General features: G+C 31.2%; 1 protein-coding gene across 5 annotated transcripts in view; it reads right to left on the bottom strand.

Moving 5' to 3' along the window:
• LOC126771079 (uncharacterized) overlaps positions 1-19,631 on the bottom strand; it is a 92,470-nt gene that overhangs the window by 22,457 nt on the left and 50,382 nt on the right. The window contains exon 1 of one of the 5 annotated variants that reach the window (XM_050490801.1): positions 14,022-14,334. The exons of 3 other annotated variants lie outside the window; for them this stretch is intronic. The gene's annotated coding sequence lies outside the window, so the exon portion shown is untranslated. Of the gene's footprint in view, positions 1-14,021; positions 14,335-19,631 lie in introns of those variants that run through there. One more of the 5 variants, XM_050490791.1, reaches the window with a different exon arrangement.

Below are 19,631 nucleotides of genomic sequence, written 5' to 3'. Positions count from 1 at the left end.
CTGAGAACGTATATGTAAAATTTCATGACTATGGGTTAAGAAGTTATGACATGAAAGCATAACAAACAAACTCACTTTCGTATTAATATATATAGTACCTTTCATTACAGTCATTTCTATGGAAGGTAGGTATTCCCTAATAACCTCAGCCCAAATGAAGTTGAAAGCAAAAATAATGATAGTAAAAAAAAGTAATATTTCTAGTATTACTAAATAAGGAGCGCAACGGATATATTGACGCTACGAAAATAGGATTTCCTTTCATCGAGGTGAGCGTCTATGTAGGGAAGCTAGGCCCGGTCAAGTGACTACACTTTCGCTATGCAGTTCAATGATCATATCGAAACGTCCTTGAGTTACGCAAGTGATGTATGGGAGAAACTTGGTGGTTTTGTCCGTGTAACAAATTGGAGGGCGCTGGAAAGGATGATCATTTGTATGCTGGTTCTAGAAAACTCGAGACCTATCGATTTTATGTTTATATCGTAAGTACGTGATCTTTTCTCTAGTGTTGGGGTCTTGTACAGCCACTTACAAATTTTTATTAGGTTCCAGTTTTAATGGTGAGCGTAAACAGTATAAATAGGTGCTACAGACTTATTACTTTAATTATTATTATTAATATATACTCAAATAGATCACATACCTTTTGTAGTAATTTTTAATTGTAATTATTCTTTGTAAGATGTTTTTCGCGAGTAATATAAATAAAATTATTATTATTATTGTCTTAGATCATATCGAGGCCCGTTGACAGTTTTAGTAGAGATTTATATTTCTTATATATATTCGTCCATTTATATACCAGTATATATGGACGAAGGAAACCCCTGGCTCATCAGGCCTCTTGCTAATTTCGCCAATTTTAGGCGTCAAAAAAGTTTTGTTATAATCAAAGTAAAGCCTTCGAAAACGCGGTGGCGGTAACTTTTATTTACGCGACTACTGATCTCCGACAAGATTAATAATTTTTCCATTTCATATCGTGTGTGATTGTTACGTGTAATATTAAAAAAGGATAGCGAGTCATCATCAGCTACATAGGTAACTTATAATATCACACAATATATAAACTAGTATAGACTAGAAAAGATCAATCTTCTAAAAACCTTCGAAATTAGAATCGCGTTATAAATTTCTATTTATATTTTGTTATATTCTTATAACCGTTATCAATAAAATCGAAACAATTAAAAATAATAGCCTTAAATAATTTTAGAATTTCACGTATACCTTATATGGTTCAGGAATTTTTTAAATTCAGTCAGACTCGAATCAAATCAATTGATTTCTTTTTTGTGATAAAGTCATTAAAAGGATGACTGGTATGGATTTCTGGATACAATAATTATACATGATTGTTAAATTAATTTCAAGTTAGTTTGTATGATTGCTTATGATTGTTTTAATTAATATATCGGGAATAATAAAAAAAGAAATCTTCTGATTGCTTCAGTTGTATATAGATATTGCGATTTTATTATAGAATGATTTACTCCAACTCCTTGGGTTTTTGTCGTATCCACCCATAAAATACCCTAACCACAACGAGTACATAATATCAAGGTAAATACTGTTTATAGAAATAAATGAAATAATAAACGAAACGTGGGATCGTGTGGATCGTTTGTGTGTGTGTGCGATACATGCCGCTCTGCACATTACTGCTCCGACCCGTGGGTCGTAGCGAGATGTTAGGTATACCTCATTATTCAACAAATGTAGATTATATTAAAATATATATATACTTATATTATACTGAGTATATGTACACGTTTATAGTTTTATTTCCTTTGTATATTTTTGCATTAACTCAAGTTCCATGTTAACATGATTACATCCGCAAAGGTTGATGTAAACTTAAGATTACGTAAATATGCTTTAGTTTATATTTCGTTTCGTCATTTGTCGCTTATCCCATCCTACTTTTCCTTCTTTAATATAATCCTCTTGTATTTTACCACTCTATTGTAACATTCATCCATTTCCATTTTATGTCAACAATTAGTTTTAGCACTTTTTGCAAATTACAGAATAAGCGGAAATTTGGGACTTAACCTGAATTGCGTCATTGAAACGGGTTTCATCATACGTCAGAATTTGTGAGAAATGTATTTTGTTTCTTTACAATGTTATTCTTAATCATTATTTTTAATATATTCTTTAATTTGGTATTAATTGGATGCTACCATCCTATTTCTCCCTAAAGGGATTCGTTATTTATTCGTCTTTATCGAGGATTCCTCGATATTATTATATTATCGAGGATTTTCGAATAACAAAATAAAACTGGAATAAATTTTAAGTAAATAAATTTAAATAAAATAATAATAATTTTGTATTTTCACTTGTAGGCTGTTCAAGTCACTAATTATTATAAGCAATGTTTGTCAAGTGTGTTATCTTTGGTTAAGATAATTAATGCAAGTCTTTTATTTTTATTTTTAATAACAGGTTTTGCAATAATTTATTTTTGAGAATAAATCGTGAGGTATGTATGCAGTTACTTCAAATTGGTATAAACAATTTAAATTTAACTATACATTTGTTACTTTTTGTATTGCAATTCTTATTGTGTTAAATCAAGTTATATGGTAATCAGTCTTAGTTTTCGATAAGGTTTAAGTTATGTATTACTTGGCCATGTATATAATATATACGATTATTATATATTACTTCTATAAAATTTAAAATGTTTTTTGTAATTAAAATTAAATAATAATAAAATTTCTTACTAAGTGTAGTCATATTTCTAATTTACAAAATATATCAAAATATAATAAGAAAAGAATGAATCGCTTAATTGTGAATAAAATAAGACATGCTGGTTTATATTTAATATTCCTATTGGTTACTTCTCGTCTTTTTCTGCTATCTATATTTGTTATGTATAAATTTATTTCGCGTATCTATATATATTTCAGAAATGGCTATAACGATTTGTTTTAAATTTTGTATCTAGATAAAGTTATAACTTTATATATTTCAAGAATTCTTGAATAAAACGTAAATTTCCACCATTTTCTTGTAACTACTATAATTAAACTAGAGCCGAGCGAATCTTGATTGCCCAGGTAATTTATATATTAAAGAGACTGACCTGAGTCCTAAACGGATTCTTTCTAGAACAATAGACAATAAAAATATTAGTTATTCCTAAATAATGTACAATTAAATTTATATACCTCGCATGAAAAAACAACTAATACAAAATCCTCGCTTTTTTCTCATCTATATAATCATGTAAAGAATAATATGCCTTTTTTTAATAATGTATTTTTTTAAATAAGTTCAGATTTAATTAATTTTACTGTTCCTGTAAAAATATTTAAAGGATATATAAATATACCAATGAAAATTATCGAACACGATCGTCGATTGTGTGATGTAACGTGTGTGTTAACGAATTTTGTTAAACCAATTAAACATTTCCATCGCTTCGCATAATCGGTCATCGCTTCCTAATTACGGCATGAAAAGTGATTAAATTTTGCAAATATATATTTCTTGTATTCATAATGCGCGACCATTATAAGCTATTTAGATTCACCATCATTTTCGCAAATTGCTAAATGAGAGAAACTTGCTTAGTCGAGAAGTCACCGATGATTTATGTTACGCGAGATCTCACAAGGCGGTGAGATCTCGTGTAACTTAAAATTGATTGATTAATAATAATAAATTATGATCACCATTATGCAATTAATTATCTAAGAATTATATAATTTAAAGTGTTTTGCATTTTTATAAAATATAACCCATTCATAGGCAAGGTCTCCTCTTCTCTTGAGAAGAAGGAATCTCCTGTTAAAATTCACGAGTTTAATTACTTTTTTTAACGCACTGGTAATTGGGTCCCTAGGATGTAATGCATTCTTAACCAAAGAAGACATTACAGGCGTTGCAGGGGTTGCAACTTTCCGGCTACGCATCGACGAGGCTAAAAGATTAATCCGATATAAGACAGCCTCGGTCCCTTCCATGTTGTGTTTCACTCGTGGTTTGTCTGATCTCTTTTTACATAATTATAATTACACTTTATTTTATAACATAATCATATATATAATCAAATTTGATGCATTGCTAAGTGAAACATAGTAGTACATTTTCGGGCTTGGCTTCAACTTAAGGTATTGCATAGTGCTATTGTAGTACATACGAAACCTTTTAATGAATACTTAATTAAGTTATTTTTGAGTTTTTAGTCAAGTGAAGTGTATAAGTGTACCTCAGTATATTTTTTTAAATATTCTTTGTGAAATACGTTGTTTAAGAGATTGAGTTGTAAAACATGATACACAAAACTAAATTCCTCAAATAATAAGACGATAATATGAGAAAATCTAAAACACACTGACCCGCAATGGACACGCTCCAATACGTTCAGAATCTCTTATATTACGATTATATGAATAAATCTGTAATCAGTGCGAGTCAATTTTTCGACGAAAGTCATATCAGATTACATCAGTAAAAATTGTATACTTAGTTGTTTTATATGCAAATACAAACGCTATAGAAGAATTTACATAAAATGCTTAGCACATAGCATCTACATTTTGCAAATTATTGTGTACACTTGTACTTTACTGTACAAAAGAAGTTAAAAGTATCTTAACGGAATATCGCATGTTATAGCAAGAAATCCTGAAAGCACCACCATCTCCTTCATTTATGTATATAATTTATACCGTGGCTCGGCGGATAATGACAATATCGTTAGACCTGTATGTGTCAGATGGAATTCTGACACATGCTTATAGACAAACCCGCAGTGTGGTAGAAAAAGCGAGAAACTTTTTTTTTACGTGGAGAAGAGGCTTTTGTCTAGTACTAAAATTTTAGCGACTGTTATTTTTTAACTTAAAAAAAAACTTAAATAGTTTTAATTTTTTTTGTTTTATGTACATTCTTAGTTGCTTAGTTATAATTTTAGGTTACGCCTGCCTTTATTTGTTTTTTTTAATATGTGGAGACTAAATTCGTTTTTGTGTATTTTAATTTTTTTACTTATTTATTTTTGATTCGATATGTCTAAAGGAAATCATCTTTGGTCAAAAGTATTACTGTCTTTGGTAATACCATATAGGTATGTAACTGAAACTTACTCTTACGTTGTAGATAAACATAAGATACTATCTACTTTGGACACTAATGATTGCAATCAAAGGTACTTTAGAGAATGTGTTAGGAATATGATAATATCAATCTAAAATCGCTGTGGTGAGTCATAATGCACCAACAACGCAATTACTTTGATCTCTCTGAATGTTACCTCATACACTAATTTTATCGTTTCGCATTTGTGGTACGATTTGTAAAGGTAGGGGACAAAATAATACATACAATTTACTTCTAGTTTATGAAATGTTGGTCAAAGTGAAATTAATTAATTTGGCTTTAATCTGAACGCTGATTGGTTGTTCATTGCATCATCGGCTGCCACTTACCAATGACAATACAATGCAAATATACTTGTACACCTAAGAATAAAATTAAAAACAAAAATACTGACCATTAAGTAATAAGATAAAGACCAATAAAATCAGTGATTCAAAAAGAGAACGTTACAAAAAAAAATAAACAATATTCAAAGCTAAATATCGTCACAAAAAAATAGCAATTTTTTTCTCAATTTATAGAACTAGGCTAATATCAAAAGTAGGTTTAAGCTAACGTTCTAAGATATCATATATTTTCTCTCATTACAAACTATCTGTCATTCGACTTGATGAATGATTAAATAATGCGGAAATTGAACTGAATCCGTCAATTATAAACTTGGTACCGCAGCTTGGTGAACTTTCAGATCGAGATTGCGTGAACAATGACACTTTTTACGACAAAACATTACACAAGTGTTACATTTGAGACACGTGAAATGATGATACTTAGAAAAGTGTTTTTTGAATCATACGAGCATCCCGCCGCCATATTGAAAAAAACAAAACACATAGATAACATATATCTAGGAATAGTAAAAAGTTTTCTAAGGCCATCTACAAAAATTATATATGCATGAAGATTACATATATATTACTTGTTCTGTAAATATAAGTCTATTGTTAAATAGACGTCTAGGTCAACTGTCAAGTGTACGGAAAATAGTCAAAGATCAGTTTATTCCAATCGATGAAATAGTACAGATAAATAAACTTTAAAATTACATCGCTGCGATTTTTTAAAAGCTGTGCTATAATATACACTACAAACAGTCCATGATTAATATATCTATATTTATAATACAACAGCGTTTTACTACTTATATCGACTTTTATTTTATTTCAAAGGTTCCGATTTTCCGTTCAAAACGCCATTTTTCTTTTATTAAATATGAGGTAGGCTTGCTTGCAAAGGCCACCTGGTAAGTGGTCATCACCGCCCATATATACAAGAAATATTGACTATCTCTTACATCGCCAATGCGCCACCAACCTTGGAAACTAAGATGTTATGTACCTTGTGCCTGTAATCACACTGGCTCATTCACCCTTCAAACCGAAACGTAACGATACGATCATAAGTATTGCTTTTTGGCGGTATGGGGTCCATAATTAGAACCAATGAATTGAATTCGATATCACTTGAATTCAACATCAAAGTCGTTTGTCTTTACTGCACCCGTGGTTGGAATAGACTATAAGTATGTAATTAATTTTATACTCGTAATTCGTGTATAAAATTAATTACATACTTATATTATTTTATATTATTTATTATTTTATACACATTATTTATTCACTATCAAATACAAGTTGCTTTTACTTAAATAAAATTGTTCTGTATATAACTCATTTTCCTTAATAATCTTGCTGATTTAATTTTTTTTTTACGATTTTAAAGCAATAACAATATAAGGATAATAATAAAACCAGTTAAGAGTACATAGTCCAAGGTAATGCGATGTTTTATACTTTATACTTTTTTTTAACATCTTAATAATTACTCGACAAGTTTCAATTGTTATTTTTTAACTCTTGCAACAAGTATATTTCTATATTATATCTGTGGTTGTGCCGTCACTTCGATCGCGTAAATATAACAGTAACAGCCTGTTAATGTCCCACTGCTGGGCTAAGGCCTCCTCTCCCTTTTGAGGAGAAGGTTTGGAGCTTATTCCACCACGCTGCTGCAATGCGGGTTGGTAGAATACACATGTGGCAGAATTTATTGTTGCGAGATGAATTATAAATACAAATTAAGCACATGAAATTTTAGTGGTACTTGCCCGGTTAGAACCTACGATCATCGGTAAAGAGTCACGCGTTCTAACCACCAGGCCATCTCGCCTCGCGTAAATATATGTTAATGAAATTTGAGATTTTAAAATGTATTGTATATATTGAATATCGTGAATGTAATTTCCGCATATACCTTATACATATAAATGTAGATTCTCTATTGAATAAATATTTATTTATTTATTTTTTATAGAATAGGAAGGTGGACGAGCATATGGGCCACCTGATGGTAAGTGGTCACCAAACGCCCTTAGACATTGGCATTCTAAGAAATGTCAACCATCGCTTATAGCCAATGCGCCACCAACCTTGGGAACTAAGATTTTATGTCCCTTGTGCCTGTAATTACACTGGCTCACTCACCCTTCAAACCGGAACACAACAATATCAAGTATTGCTGTTTTGCGGTAGAATATCTGATGAGTGGGTGGTACCTACCCAGACGAGCTTGCACAAAGCCCTACCACCAGTACTAGTATTTATATTAACTTTAAACATATTTGTTGTTAGTTTTAAACTTGTTATTTGTAATGTTCATTTCATCTTATTTATATAAAGATCAAATCGCTTATCTAGTTGCAAGATGGAAGTAAAAGATTAACCCAACGCTCTGTAGTAATGCTGGTTTGCGGATACTTCCTTCTAATTATGAAGCTTGTTCGCAATGATTATTTCCTTGCACATAGAAAATGAGTAATTTGTTATAATCTAAGCATTAGTATGAGAACAATGATGTTACACAGTCATGTTCAAATTGTCTGTGTTCACGTAAACCAATCAAGGACACGGTTTGAATATATTTCTAGGAAGAAGAATCACACGACGGTTTTTTCATGGTAATGTTTTTTAAAATAATTTTGTATGCAATATATTTAATAATTAAAGTATACTTTATCCAAGTAAGTACGTTCTTACGAGAAATTTTGAATCAAATTCCAAAATTAAATGAAAATTTACCGCAAATTAATACATAGGTACGTTAATTAGGAACTATATAATATATTGGTTGGGTTTGGAAAACGTATGGAACGATCTTAGGTAAATTCCCGATGATGATAAACATAAATTATAACTAAGTCGATATTTGGTATAATTTTCATTGATGTAATGAAGTTGTACAAATAGACTAATGTATCGAATTGCCTAATGCAATGTTCATCGATTTATTGATTTCAAGATTACGCTCAACAGATGTTTACGTTGTTTTTATATAGTGGATTATACTTATTACTTGATTGGTTGCGATGACGTCAAACATCAAGTAAATTGCTGCAGTTAAGATTTAATGCGGTCTCTCGTGATCAGTTCAAAGTTACTCGTAATAAGATCTAAGTAATCCATAGGAATAAAACTTGTATATAGATAGAAAAATAAATGTTGGTATGCCTGTTTAACATTATTAGAGTTCGCCACCGTTTGACCGATAACCATGAAAATTGAAACAAATTTGTTTTATTCTATCCACTTTGGCGTAATTCGCTACCAGATGGCGTGACTGCTCACTAACTCAGCACTGAAAATATTGTTTCGTGACTATTACAATGCATGCCGTACTTTATCTAGTAACTTATATATGACAAATGATTCACATAATTGTGGCAAGTCGTTGTGTGAATTTTCTAAAGACTAGTTAAAATGGAGTTTAAGTGGTTTCTTATGGACGACGCGCGTTGTCTTTAAATGATTGCTTATCTTATATATACAAATTAGTACTTTTGTTGTTCGTATATAATGCGTTCACGCCGCGTGCGTCCGTTGTAGTTTACACTAGTGAGTTTATGATATAAGTATTACCATATACAGGTCACGCGTGTCACTTGTAGATGAATATTGTATCGGATAATTGTTTACGAAACGATTTAAATAAAAAACGTATACACAAGTTTTAAAACCTAACTACGAAATAATGCAGTTATCATTTCTGTTATATATTTTAATTATTTTATTTATATATATCTACTCGCTCTAGCTGAGCTGACATAGTCTGGCTGACATAGGTTGTGTTCTAACCATTGGGCTAGAACACAAAGCATAACTGAAAGTTACGGAATCAATTCAGGTCAAGCATTAAATTTTCATTTGCTTAATTGTCTTTATAATTCGAGCTGAGTGATGAATGTCAGCACTGTCCGTGCTGACAAAAAATCAGTCACACGTGTATCCACCAATCCGCACTGGAGCAGAATGTTGGAACAAACACCAAGCCTTTTCCTCAAAAGGAGAGGAAGTCCAGATGTGCAATTTTGACGTATACTGAAAAATATTAATCTTCTACAGCATTACAATCTTATTTATAGTTCTAAGTAGTTTTTTTAAACGTGTGTCCTGTTTGTTTTAGCCACTTGCCACGCTAATGACGAATGTAAAATAAAATAGGTTTTAGCATGTTAAAACTATATCTCCTACGGGCCAAGGTTACATAGAATCAGGGAGGCTTATTTGTAAATAATGTAAATATTGATAACACAAAGTAAACAGTTAAAGTGTGTCTGATAATCACTTTACATCACTACGAGGGCATCTATTTATACAATTAACAATATGTAGTCTGTTGCCGGTTTAGCTGTGGCATCATACCGCAGTGCCTCGAATTTGAGAAATTTAAATTTTGAGCACCATTTTTTTAACGTAAATAGAGTGGGCGCAAGCAAGAGGACAATTTGAACGAATTAACTAATTTTGAATTTAATATTTCAAGACGGAAAGGCTTTTAGAACTTTGTTTATCTCAGTTTGAATTATTTTTTTGTATAATCTTTAACATATTATGAGTTTTTCCAATTAGGAGTTTAATTCAATACGCGGCTTTTTTGTTTGACGTCGGCTACTACTTATATTTTTTTAAAGACTCGGTTTATAATAGCTATTTCCGTCTCAATATAACATAATTAAATTACACACATAAATCACGAACTTATTAAAAAAAATCCAAATGTGCCTTGGCTTTACGTTTTAGGCCATGATCGGCTAGCACATCAAAAAAAAAGAAAAACTTTCGTAATATATTCACGTTGATTTTTTTTAAACATTTCTTTTTTTTATGGACTTGATTGATTAAAAATTTACAGTTCTAGATAATAATATGATAACATATAGCCATCAAATAACTATAAATATAATATTAGTTAATTTCTAGATTGGCGAAATCATTTCAAAGTTTTAGATTAAAACGTAGTTTAAATTAATTAATGGTTATTAATTTTCACTCGTAATAAATAAAATCTCGTTTCGCTAAATTGTATAAAAAAATCGTTTCGTATTTACAAACTTTTTGTACATATTCGTTGTATTATATTTATTCATATGCAGTAAAAATGATTCAGGATTATAAGGCGAAATTACTAGGTTTTCTTCAAGTACCTAAGTGCTAATAATACCCAGCGTGAAGAGTGCAATGACCTCAACACTTGGAACATTAATATAACTCACTATTAATATACATATATATTTTATATTTCATTTATCAATAAGTAACTATTGAATTTTATTTATTTTTAATATAATAATATTGTAATGTAAGTTTAAATTATCATCTAAAATTTATAAGAATAGGTTTTGTAGTATGTAAGTGTGTATTAGATGTAACTTAGTATATATATATATATATATATATATATATATATATATATATATATATCCTATAGCTGTAAGACTAATAATTTGCGACTTCATTATTAAACAGACAGTATCATTCGTGTGTTTCAATACCCTCTTCCCTACGTGGATCCTGGCAGGGTCGCCTTTAAATTAATAAAATGCTTATGTAAAATATTGATCACCATAAAATTATAATTGCTTAGAACATTTTGGTAAATTGGCACGTCCTTAAAACTTCAGTATAAAGTATGACGTCATTCGATGTGTCGATGACGTTACTAACAAAACTATTATAGATAACACAAGCCTATATTATTAAAACGGGAGATTATAATTATATCTCAAATACATGGTACATTTAAAGGTTATTTGTTATACAAAACAAAAATTTTACTAAATTAAAGTTACATGATGAATTATAAAGTAAAAAAAAACAAGTTAGAAAGAGGTTTTATTATTAAAATCAATTTATATTATATCGTTATTGTAAAGTTGTATATTTATCGTTGAACGAGCTACTCTCAGGAACTAGTAGTCCGATTTCAATACATAATTATTTTTGCGCTAGATAGTTTATTGAGAAAGGTTGGTTATATAACTTGATACTACGATAAGGAACGAAGTAATAAAAGACAACTAATAAGGCAAGTCGTATTAAACAGACAAGTACTTTTTTTTGCTTTTTTTTTTAAATCGTTTAAGAAAAAATAGCAAAAAGGGCAAACAAAACAAGGTAGTGGACGGTAAGCATATATGGCATGATTCAATTAAAATATTTAAAATAAGTGACCAAAGTTCCAAATTTTGGACGGGTGAAAGCATATTGTAAAAATAATATATTAATAAATAAATATCTCTAAGCAATTGGAAAAGTGCTATAAACTATCTTAAACGTTATGAAATTTAAATAAGAAGCACCTTTATTTATTATTTATCGAATAACAGTTTTAGAAGTATTTTTTATCAATTTGTTATTCTATCTTGACTAACTTTATTTTAAATATTTGTCTGTGGTAGGGTGGTAGGTGTTGGACAAATTCGTCCGGGTACGTCACACGTCTGCACATATTTTACCGTCCAGCTTAATTTTGTTGTGTTCCCGTTTGAATGATGAGCGAGCCAGTATAACCACAGGTAGAAGGAAGATAACATATTGGTTCCCAAGGTTTTTGGGCCTGTGTAGGACAAAAGTCCCTAATTTAAATAAAGAAAAAAAAAGTTTTTGGGCCATTGGCTATGTAAGGATTGGTTAATATTTCTTATAGCACTGATGTCTAAGGTTCACTTGTCATGAGGTGGCCCATTTGCGCGTCCGTCTACATATGATACAAAATAATAATTATTATAATGCGCCTGTGTGTTTTATTGCCAGACAACATCACAATTTAAATTTAGAATTTCAGAAGCATTATATGCTGTTATATGCACAATAAGCTGGCTTATTGATGTTCAAAACTCTGACAGCGGCTTGGAAAGAAATACCGTCTTACTTCCTATATCCGTATATAACAACAGTAGAAGATTTTTGTTAGTTTCGCCGGGTTCGATATAATTTTTTCTATATTATAGAATTTTATTTTCTGACTGACTATGAACGCACAGCCAAATCTACTGAGCCTGGAAGCCTGGAAAGTACACTAAAAAAGGATTTTTCGAAATTTCAACTTTAAAGTGGAGTAGAAAAATGAGTTTTTTTATATATAATAGGTTGGCGAACGAGCACATGGGCCTGATGGAAAGTGGTCACCAACGCCCATAGACATTGGCATTGTGAGAAATGTTAACCATCGCTTACATAGCCAATGCGCCACCAACCTTGAGAACTAAGATTTTATGTTTCTTGTGTCTGTGATTACACTTTGAGATGAATATCCAAAGATATAAAAAATTGATACAAATATCAATTTTGAGATAGAATTGCAGGTACTGGACAAGGAGCCGAAGATATGAGTCGCGAGGAGCAGTTAGTGTTCTTTAAATTAAAATGTAACGCAGTGTTGCAGTGTTATACTTGAAAATATTTTCTGCGGTTATTTAACTTGTAATAAGTAGTGATTTAAGATACAGGCAGACATATACATAAATGACATTAAAATGAACCCCAATGATAATAACATAGGTATTAATAATATAATAATTAATTAACGATGTTTAAGGTTATATCAAAGTCATTTGAAGGTGATATATTATTAATTATATGTATCTACGAATATTTTTAATATTATTTTATTAACTTTTTTATATTTTTTCACTACTTGACATACTAAATAAACTATGGTTAAATAAATCTAAATAATTTAAATAAAAGTATAAAATGCTTTTGCTTAATTAATAAGTATACCTAAATTTTCAGGTTTACCTACAAACATTTTTACTAAGTGTTGAAGCTTTTCCAAGAAGTGGATACGATAAAATTAATGCATCGGGTTAGGTCATCTCATCGCTAGCCGACTCAAACTCCGTCATTTTGTTTTTTTTTTATATTTATAGAAATCACTAAGTATACTGTACTGTATATAATTTTTTAAAGTAAAAAAAACAGCCACTTTTGTATCACAGCCGTGCAAAGGCCACTTAAGAGAACTTGAGGAATAGGATTTTACTAATTATATTATAATTTGTATATAAATGATGTATCCAATTAACTTATATATGTGACCAAAATAGCCACGAAGATACTTATGTTTTCAGAGGTTATCAGTTTGTTTACATATTACATGTTAAGATAAATCTGTCTATTAATATTGTAAATTAACACATTTATAATCTATAATTAATATTTCATATTTAAGTACAAACTTTTTTTTTTAATACGCATTACATCTTTAATGCCGAACAACGAATATTACATGATTTTTTTTATTTTTTTTTTATTTATGCGCGCTTGTTATTTTATATATTTAGATTAGTTTGAAGCAACTATTATATAAAGAGATATTACGAATTATAAAGCTTAAGTTTTGATACGGATTATTAATATTATATTTCTATGTTCATTAGGATTTTTCTACTACTTTTATAACTATTTTTAATACTATTTTTATAACCGTCTTTGAAGAAAGACTTAATGTCGCCTTTTAAATAAATACATTTACTATTTAATATGTTATCTCCTAATATTTTGATTGCTAAAATTATATGTCGTCGTGAATCGTTAATAGGTAAGCCATAAAATTGCGTCAACCTTGACAAAACAACCGCCTTATCGTACACCTGCTTAAATATAATGTAAACTCATATACAACACTCGTGGAAATAGCCACTTACACTTTCATAAATCACATCACTACACTTCGCGCCAAAAATTTGTCAGTTTTCTTTTTTTAATTAAATTTGTTAAGCACTTCAGTACGTGTCTTTTTTAAATTTAAATTACGTATTTATTTGCTACAAGCATGATTAAATATATTTTTTTTAAAACGGAACGTTGTTTCGCGTTGGCGCGAATTCGGAGCGCGCCGTCTGACGCGCGTCGCGTGCAAAGTCGAAGGAGTCAATGCGTGCTCTAGTGGAAATACTGGAAACAGTCATGTTACGGTGGCACCGTATTGCTCTTAATTAATAAATAAAATATCCCATTTTGATCAGATCTCGTCGCCAAAAGGCATAAAGCAAAGATGTCTTAATCGTTAATGAAATTTTTATTTAACGTGACGGCTTTTGATAGTTTAAATTATTATATAATTGCATGGTTTAGATTGTCTATGGGCAATATTTAACAACCGCTTATGTAACGACCCATCAAAGTTCGACCTAGGAATGCCCACTTGTAGTGTTGCATCAAATGTTTGTACAACAAATAATAAGTATGTACTTTGAGTTTTGACGCAATATAAGTACAAAGATTAAAATGTTATGCTAATGAATTGTTTTTTGGCTCAACGCAACTATAAATATATTCGCGAGATGGATATTTTATATTTAAATTATAAGACAATAGTATTTTTATTTATGTAGCTGAGTCCTGTGGTTTATCTTCAATTTATATATTTATTCAGTTTCATTAACTGCTGAGTATATAACAAGGTGACTTTCATAAGCAATAAATTACAAAAATAATACAGTCCGGCAGTATTGTAACGGCTCGACGAAAAAAAACATTTTTTTTTATAATATTGGAAGGCGGACGAGCATATGGGCCACCTGATGGTAAGTGGTCACCAAACGCCCATAGACATTGACATTTTGACAATGACAGACAGACAACTAAACCATAGAACTTAACCATAGAACATGTAGTTCCCTATAGTATAATTATTACTTTACCTAGAAATGTTAATTAGAGGTTTGGATATGTTTAGTTAAACGATGTTGTGTCTTCTTCTATCGAATGTCAAATTGATGAAGACAGAAAGAGTAAAATCAGCGTTTAATAAAACATTCGCTACGTTTAGAAATAAGGCCGTTACTAATTAGGATTTCAAGAATAATGCCTTTGCCTAATCAAAATTAAAAACTGGTGCAACCGGCCCATCTGCTTCCACTGAATTTTCACGCGCAATAGCATATTACACGAGAAACGATCTTAATTTCTTAATTGGATATAAAACTGTACAGATGTGACATTTGATTTATATACGATTATATATACTTTATTATCACAATAAACGCGATTCGGATTGCTATACTTAAATTAAAAAGCCGTGATGGCTCAGTGGATAGAGCGCGTGAATTCAACCGAAGGTCGCGGATTCAAATCTCTATAAACACCTTTTTTTCAAGTGTTTCATTTATGTTTATTATTCATTTCGAGCTTGTTATGTGTATTGATGATATTCTGACAAAATTTATCACCCAGGCTAGTGCAGTAGCGACAAGAAGCCGTTGATATTTTCCTTAATTTTTATTTTGAAGTCTAGGATTTTCTATTCATAACAGCAACGGGCCATTAGTGATTCATAGCTGGAGAAACGTTTCATATTCAGAAACTAATACGTAGTTTAATTGATTAATTACGCAGTGTATCCTATTGTAATTAGGGAGCATTTGGTTTTTTGTAATAAAATCTTGCATAGCAGAAAAGACGATTGTTAAAACTTTAGCAATTAACAACAAGAGACTTAGCACTCGAAAATAAGTCACGTGCAAGATTAAAATTTACGAGCTTAGCACATTTTAATCTTCTAATACGATGTGTAGAATATATATGGGATATTTGTTTCGCCCAGAATAAGTAAATTATAAATATGCCGAGTTTGTTTAACGTATACACCAGTATTTTTTTCTGATGATAAAAACAGAGGAATCCAAAATTCTACGAAGACAACTAACATCACTTCAAAGCAGTCAAATGGCAAACATTCCGAGTCAATGAAGAAGTCATTTGGACTTTTCGAATGCAAACCAATATTTATATTGCAATATTATAATGAATACAGTATTTTGGCCAATTTCTTAATCCTGAAACGTAGTTTGTGATGCTACCTGGTAATAAACAGGCACATTAAAATAACATAAATATAAATTATAGACAAGATACATTAGAGGCACGGGAAACACGACAGTGCAGATAAAATTCAAGAGACAAAAATGAGTTTTCATATTTTTATTTTAATATTTGTTTTTCTACCTTTGCCATACAAGATATTTTTTTTTTTATAGAATAGGAAGGTGGACGAGCATATGGGCCACCTGATGGTAAGTGGTCACCAAACGCCCTTAGACATTGGCATTGTAAGAAATGTCAACCATCGCTTATAGCCAATGCGCCACCAACCTTGGGAACTAAGATTTTATGTCCCTTGTGCCTGTAATTACACTGGCTCACTCACCCTTCAAACCGGAACACAACAATATCAAGTATTGCTGTTTTGCGGTAGAATATCTAATGAGTGGGTGGTACCTACCCAGACGAGCTTGCACAAAGCCTTACCACCAGTAAAAGTATTGTGTACACCAGTACCACAGTATTGTGTGTGTGTGTGCTTAATCATGCTTATATAATTATATATATATCATTTAAAAAAAGAACAATAGTCAGAATATCAATTTTTTTTTAAATATCAATTATAAAAATAGTTTTCATTGCAAACGATGTGTTAAAATATCAAAGTTGCAATAACATTAGTCAGTATTTTCTTAATTTACATCTTATGAAATCATATAATATTAATTCTTAAGCGCATTAAGAGTCTCATGTATAGCATGTTATATATTTTGTAAATAAAAATCCAGCTAAAATCCGGACATACATTTTCCGCATATTTAAAAAAAATCCTTGAAGATACGGTAAAAGTAAATTTAAAAGGTTGACATTAACTTATATAGCAAGGGCACTATCACCGTCAACTTTAAAATCTGATAGATTGAGAAGTAAATAATTAAGACATTTTTGGTAAAATAAAATCAACGATACGAACGAACGAAATTTATACATAATAGGCACGCATTTTGTATCGTCTCGACGTCCTGGGTGCAAACCCCGAATCAATAAAAATATATCTGATTTTTCCGTCAATAAATGATCAGAAGCAGGCTAGCAGTTGAGTTGGAAGTCTTGGCGGATTGTCATTCTGACTGTTTCTGCTCACACACTTTTGTGCTACAATATACTTTGCGCATTCTGCTTATAACCGTATTCGAATGAAGGCTGTGACCGAAATCAGGGGAACATAATCAGTGTCATAATCATCATGATTTATTTTAAGTACAATTAAATATTTGAATTGTATAAAAACATACGTTACTCAAGTAAGTATATTTTTTCTTAGAAGGACTTTTGAATCGTCATTTAAATAAATGAATAACTTAAGCACCCGTTTGTAATGTAGATTCTAAAGAGAAGAACTAACAATTATTGCTTTTTTATATTAAACTATTTTTTCTATATAATATATAAATAGCATTCCGTAGTTGATACTTCTATCATACAATAAGTATCGAGGCGAACAATTTCCATTTTTAGCATAATTATTAAAAGCATATTTGTTAAATGATAATGTATATATTGTCATTAATAATGTCCTTAATATTTTCTCTTGCATTTGGTTCAATTAATTATTAATAAAATATAAAACCCAACGGCACGAAGTAGAAAGTTTAAACGGCAATTTTATTAGACTTTGGGCTTACATAGGTAAAGCCTTACTAATTGAGATCTTCCACCTTTTTTTGAAGTCGTTTAAAAATCAGAATAGCGTCTCATCGTAATTAGGTTGGCAATTTCACGAGTGAGTTAATGTTTAAGACATTCATTTCCTAAAAAAGGACAATGTCCACCTAAACTAACCATAACTTATAAGTCTACATTTTGAGTCAGTAAACAACTTTTTAATCTTTTTCTGAATATATTAATTGAATTTATAACGTCTTATGAAGTGAATCCATACAGAATAGTATTTTAGATATAAAATTATTCAAAGAAGCCGATAATAACGTGCAAAATGACAAAGTCCTTTGTTTAAATTAATAATACAAATATCAAATTTTATTTATAGCGAGCGAAGCGGGCTCATAGCAGATAGCACGTTATATAATATTAGTAAACGAACTCATATTTGTTTCTAGATGCTAATGACATACAATTTAGACTCGATAGAAACACTTAAGTTAGAAAACTATTGGATGACTGTACATTATATTAATTTCGTATTTTCTCTTTTACATGTTACAATATTTTCCATAATCATGTTGAATATATATTTATATATAAATATAAATTATGCAATCATATTGTGAATAAAGCTTGCTAGCTACTTTTTAGTTAAATGGCCTACGCTAAGAATTGGCCGGAGACTAGCGCAGTTCACTGGATAAGCATTTGAAATATTTTAATTAACCTCGAATGGATTGATATGATATGAGACAAATGAGCCTAAAGCCTGTAATTACATATTAATTACATGTATAATAATTGATGAGCGAGTGGTGGCCATATCACCAAGTGAATTCTGAACAAGAATATATAAAGTATGGAGATAATGTTTTATTAGATATGAATAGATAAAATCTAGTAACCAAAGGTGATTCCCCTCATGATTCGCGCAACTAAACCACGGCCCCTAGTCCCCGGCAGCCCTGCTATTCCTAGCCTTGGTAACAGCTGTGGTAACGGCGGGGCAGGGGGTGCTAAGAATCCCCGGCAGATTTCGTGTTACCAACACCGACGACCTCTGGCCCTGGCAACATATAACACGCGTACACTGCGGACCGACGAGAAGATCATCGAACTGGAGGAAGAATTGAGCAGGTTACACTGGGATATCGTCGGATTATCCGAAGTCCGAAGACAGGGGGAGGATACGATGATCCTGAAATCCGGTAACCTTCTCTATTTCCGAGAGGGCGATCAACTGTCTCAAGGTGGTGTCGGGTTCATAGTCCACAAGTACCTCGTTAACAACGTTGTGAAAATCGAGAGTGTGTCGGCTAGGGTGGCGTACCTTATACTCAGAATCACCAAGCGGTATTCTTTGAAGGTCATACAGGTATACGCGCCGACTTCGACACACTCCGACGATGAGGTTGAGGTCATGTATGAGGATTTATCTAAAGCCATACATACCAACAAGACTCATTTCACTGTTGTAATGGGGGACTTCAACGCGAAGCTGGGCAAACGATTCGGTGATGAGTTAAAGGTGGGACCTCATGGAATTGGAGACCGCAACACTCGGGGCCAGATGTTGGCCGACTTTATGGAGAAGGAGGGACTCTTTATGATGAACTCCTTTTTCAAGAAGCCAGGTCAGCGTAAATGGACCTGGGTGAGCCCTGATGGGAAAACCAAGAATGAGATAGACTTCATCTTGTCGACGAGAAGACAAATATTTAATGACGTCTCCGTGATCAATGC

This window comes from Nymphalis io, chromosome 1, assembly GCF_905147045.1.
Source record: "Nymphalis io chromosome 1, ilAglIoxx1.1, whole genome shotgun sequence".
Taxonomy (NCBI): Eukaryota; Metazoa; Arthropoda; class Insecta; order Lepidoptera; family Nymphalidae; genus Nymphalis; species Nymphalis io.
This window is presented reverse-complemented; position numbering and strand designations above follow the sequence as displayed.